This window comes from Limulus polyphemus, unplaced genomic scaffold (assembly GCF_000517525.1).
Source record: "Limulus polyphemus unplaced genomic scaffold, Limulus_polyphemus-2.1.2 Scaffold3539, whole genome shotgun sequence".
Lineage (NCBI taxonomy): Eukaryota > Metazoa > Arthropoda > Merostomata > Xiphosura > Limulidae > Limulus > Limulus polyphemus.
The window spans coordinates 8,324-14,001 of NW_013669149.1; the positions used below are offsets into that span (position 1 = coordinate 8,324).

The 5,678-nt window shown below is 33.8% G+C and overlaps 1 protein-coding gene across 1 annotated transcript in view; it reads left to right on the forward strand.

Moving 5' to 3' along the window:
• The window catches only part of LOC106469548, a gene marked incomplete at its 5' end in the record, with an annotated part of 29,421 nt that overhangs the window by 7,580 nt on the left and 16,163 nt on the right, over window positions 1-5,678 (forward strand). The gene's annotated exons all lie outside the window — the stretch shown is intronic.

Here is a 5,678-nt window from a genome sequence, read left to right on the forward strand (position 1 = left end):
GTCTTATTAAGTTATTCGTGTAAGATATTGTATCTTATTAAGTTATTCGTGTAAAATATTGTATCTTATTAAGTTATTCATGTAAAATATTGTGTCTTATTAAGTTATTCAGCTAAAATAGTGTGTCTTATTAAGTTATTCATGTAAAATATTGTATTTTATTAAGTTATTCATGTAAAATATTGTGTCTTATTAAGTTATTCATGTAAAATATTGTATCTTATTAAGTTATTCATGTAAAATATTGTATCTTATTAAGTTATTCATGTAAAATATTGTATCTTATTAATTTATTCATGTAAAATATTGTATCTTATTAAGTTATTCAGGTATAATATTGTATGTTATTAAGTTATTCATGTAAAATATTGTAACAATATTTTACATGAATAACTTAATAAGATTAACCAGTGTCAAGCTCATCACATACTCTAGTCAGCAGGGGTTAGCAGAAGGTCACTAACTAGCCTCCAGGGTGCGTTATAAAATTCTTTAAATATCTTCGGCTACAATGTCGGTTTTTTCTTCTTCCTTTTTTTTGTTAGTTGATGAATTAATGTTAAGTCTCTTATAAGTCTAGTTATTCTAGCTAACTGAGCAGCCAATGAACTTGAAGAATGTAAAATGTATACATGTACGAACATAAAATTATTCATGTATCAATATTTATAGGTATTTAAATAAAACATTTAAAAGCAACTATTTTCTAAAACATTAACACACCTTATTTTGATCTCCTTTTATGTGGAAAGTTCATACACCTAAACATTACAAGTTTCCAAAAATGACCTCGTTACATACATGAATAACTTAATAAGATACAATATTTTACATGAATAACTTAATAAGACACAATATTTTACATGAATAACTTAATAAGATACAATATTTTACATGAATAACTTAATAAGACACAATATTTTAGCTGAATAACTTAATAAAACACAATATTTTACCTGAATAACTTAATAACACAATATTTTACATGAATAACTTAATAACACACAATATTTTACATGAATAACTTAATAAGATATATAGCAAGCAAGCAGTCTTGTGTGTGTGTGCGACTCAGGTAACAGGACGAAAAAATTTGCTTGAATTAACAATTTCATGTCTGGTATACACATAAAATTATGTAGGGGGCAGGCATGGTCGAATAATTAGGGTTTCCGTTTTCTGAATTCGAGGGTTCGTGATTGACACTTCGTCGTTGCCCAAAAAACCGTTTCGCATTTCTGAAGCGGCAGGTGCGCTATAAGAATGACAGTCAAATCTCTCTAGTAGGTGAGACAGGGGTAGCCCAAGAGTTGGCGGTGGGTGCTGTTTACTAGCTGCCTTTCCTCTAGTTTATCATTTGAGAATTAGAAACGGCTATTCATAGATAGCTCTTCTGTAGCTTTGCGCGAAAGTTTTAAACAAACAAACAATCCCTTTAAATGTTGCACGTAATTTATTTATTTGATTGAATTTTTCAACTCACACATACTTATATGAATTTGTTCTCATCTAATGTACATAAATAATTCAATCCCTGCCTTATGTAAATAGGCCTTCTCTGTTACAGATATTGACTGTCATGGCCCTTCATCCATGCTTGCTATATGCTTTCTCTATTACAGATATTGACTGTCATGGCCCTTCACCCATGCTTGCTATATGCCTTCTCTGTTACAGATATTGACTATCATGGCCCTTCATCCATGCTTGCTATATGCCTTCTCTGTTACAGATATTGACTATCATGGCCTTTCATCCATGTTTGCTATATACCGTCTCTGTTACAGATATTGACTATCATGGCCTTCATCCATGTTTGCTATATACCGTCTCTGGTTACAGATATTGACTATCATGGCCTTCATCCATGCTTGCTATATCCCTCCTCTGTTACAGATATTGACTCTCATGGCTCTCCATCCATGCTTGCTATATACCGTCTCTGTTACAAATATTGACTATCATGGCCCTCCATCCGCTTCGATCTCTGGTAGTTTGTGTTGGTTTTTCATTAAGTAACTAACACTACTCATGTATTACAGTTGTTTCTAGATTTACTTTACCCTGTCCTCTCATAATGTGTCATAAAAACTGAAATAGCCGATTACTTTCACAAGTGACCTCTGAACTCTTGCTCTTTGTAACAGTTACAGAAGCACACATTCACAGTATTTACTTGACCTCTGAACTCTTGCTCTTTGTAACAGTTCCAGAAACACACATTCATAGTATTTACCTGACCTCTGAACTATTGCTCTTTGTAACAGTTCCAGAAACACACATTCACAGTATTTATTTGACCTCTGAACTATTGCTCTTTGTAACAGTTACAGAAGCACACACTCACAGTATTTACTTGATCTCTGAACTCTTGCTCTTTGTAACAGTTACAGAAGAACACATTCACAGTATTTACTTGACCTCTGAACTATTGCTCTTTGTAACAGTTACAGAAGAACACATTCACAGTATTTACTTAATAAAACAAAACAAAACTACGGGATGTGTGCGCATGTGAGTGTATGTATGTACTGTTTTATGCTGGGCGGTAATTTTGACGTTTGTAATGTTGTTTCATCAGAAGGAGGTTTCACGACATAGATGAGCGCGTGGCTTAATGTGCTGAATGTTTTCCAAAGATCTAGAACACAATAACGTCCCCTGTTATCATTGTGGTAAATCATCTCGACGCTGCACAATAGCATACACTATTGAAAACGATACTCAGTTTAACAATCAAATTATCAGAAACCCGATCTTTCAACTTCTATCATTTTATGGTCACGCCCCCATTAGCTCAGTGATAAGTCTGCGGACCTATAACGCTAGAATCCGGGTTTCGATAACCGTGGTGGGCACAGCACAGATAACCCATTGTGTAGGTTTGTGCTTAACTACAAACAAACCAACACATTATTTGATCCCACACACATATATAAAGGGTTTTAATGATATATGTAATTAACATTGAATAAAACTAAACACATTAAAATGGGTTCATGGTTTGCGTCCCGCTGTCGAAAAAAAAGCTTCGCATTTTCAGTCGTGGGTGCGTTATAATAGTAACAATTAAACTCTACTATATGGTCAGACTAAAGATACTTCGGCTAGAGTGAGTGGGTCAGATTATTAATGGTTGATTTAGAAAGTCTGTTAGTCAGGTAACGAAAACTCATTGCTTAATTTAGTCATTTTTTCTTTTCCTATCAACCAGTTAGTTTCTTCAGTGCAGTAAATTTGCGATGAAGTATAAGAGAAAATTCTTTATTTAGTGATATTTCTGTTTAAGCGTTGTTTATTCATGAACTTACATTAAACTGTGGAACTTGTAAAAAGTTGAACTTGTAGTCGAAGAAATATAATATTCTTGTTATAAATAAATAGACTGGATTTTCTCATTCTTCTTTCTACTGAACAAATCGACAGAAGCCATCAATAAAAACCATTACAATAGTTACATTTTCCAACAATAAAAACCATTACCATAGTTACATTTTCCAACAATACAAACCATTACAATAGTTACATTTTCCAACAATAAAAACTATTACAATAGTTACATTTTCCAACAATAAAAAGCATTACAGTAGTTACATTTTCCAACATTAAAAACCATTACAATAGTTACATTTTCCAACGACTACTAAATAACTTGAAAGTACATATACAGTATATTTTATTAACTCAAAGTTATGCTGTCTTATTTTAGATTTGTGACGTTCTCTGCTGAATAACTTTTTATTTCAGTTTAAAGTTATATAAGAATGTTCTCACACTCTGAAGGCGGGGCATGGAATGGCTCGGATGTTCAGAGCATTTCACTCGCAATCTGCGGATCGTGGGATAGAAACATGTTCGCCCTTTCAACCGTGAGGACGTAATAATACAACGGTCAATCCCACTATTCATTGGTCACGAATTGGCGATGGGTGATGTTAACTAGCTGCCTTCTCTCTTGTTTATCACTTCAAAATGAGGTACGGCTAGCACAGATAACCCTCGAAGTTCAACAAACAGTCTCTCGTAGCGTCCCCTGTTATCATTTTGGTAAATCATCTCGACACTGGACGATAACACACTATGTAAAGCGGCAGTCATTTTGACAATCAAATTATCAGAAACATTTATACAAGAAATGGATATTTATTTAAATACAAAGTAAGGCCTATTTCGAGGCTTGGGAACTGGAGATTTCTTTAAAACATAATTAGATTTGGCAAGAATCTGTTACTCCGTGAAAAAAGAAACAAAAAAAAACCTGCAAATTACAAGCGAAAAATAGAAATCAGCTTACGCCACCAGATGGCTGTACGTGTATAGTGTTTCAACGTATTAGTTGGATTTTTTTTATACAGACATCTTTATTAATGGTTTAGTACATTGTCATCACCTTCTTAGTTTTTATCTCACCGTGATCTGTTGAAATATATTTATCAGAACTTTGGATTTTTTCGTATAGAAGAGATAAGTTGAACTGTGAAAGGGTAAAAAAAATGAAAGACTATTATCATTTTTTCCTTTCTTTAACCACATTCCTTGGTTAAAACGTGTTTTTTTTCTTTAAAAATGCACGCGTGTGAAAATCCCATCCCTTTCGGTTTTTGGTTGATTTTTTTTTATATCTAAAGTACGTACCAGTTTCATAGCGGAAGATATATTCGACAGTTAACATCACCTCTATACCTGTTATTATTCGATAGACTGACATTGACATCAAAGTCTGTGAAGCGTAGCGGCCCGTAAAGAGGTCGCTGTAACCTTATCATTTTGGATAGTTTCTTGTTTAATGTTTGTAAAGTAGACCTACTGTAAATATTAACAAATCTGGAAGAATAAGTAGAAATGTTAAATCATGGTTTAGTAGTAACTGTAATTCATCAAAAACAATTGTATCAAACCTCGTTTTCTAGAAACGGTTTGTTTGTTTTTGTATTTTGCACAAAGCTAATCGAGTGCTATCTACGTTAGCCGTCCATAATTTAGCAATGATAGACTAGAGGGAAGGCAACTAGCCAACACCACCCACCGCCAACTCTTGGGCTACTCTTTTATCAACTAATAGTGGGACTGGCCGTCACATTATAATGCCCCCACAGCTGAAAGGGTGAGCATGTTTGGGTACAGGATTCGAACCTGCGATCCTCAGTTTGTGAGTCGAGTGCCCTAATCACCAGGCCATGCCAGGCCTACTAGAAACACATGTATCAAGCAAACAGTAACAATAGTATGTGATCAAGAAAACACATGTATCAAGCAAACAGTAACAATAGTATGTGATCAAGAAAGTACTTTGATATCGGAAAAATATTTTTCTTGATCACATACTATTGTTACTGTTTGCTTGATACATGTGTTTCTATACCATAAGTCGTTCCGATTTGGCAGTTACAAAACTTCCCGAAACATCTCAGAATAGTAATACAAATAACAGGTACACATAATTATTTCATCTTCATGATGTTTATCGTTTTACGGAAGAAGAAAAAAGGTTATTTATGTGGTTCTGAAAACTTGGTGAACCAGAACCTTTCAAGCAATGCGGAAAGGCCAACTAATAAGACCATATGAAGCACTGGAAACGAACTTAAAATTAAAAATTAGCTTGTAAAAATACATGTTTGTATTGTTACGTCTCCGTTTGTAAATTGATTTTCCGTAACTTCGTTCCGACGAAATTT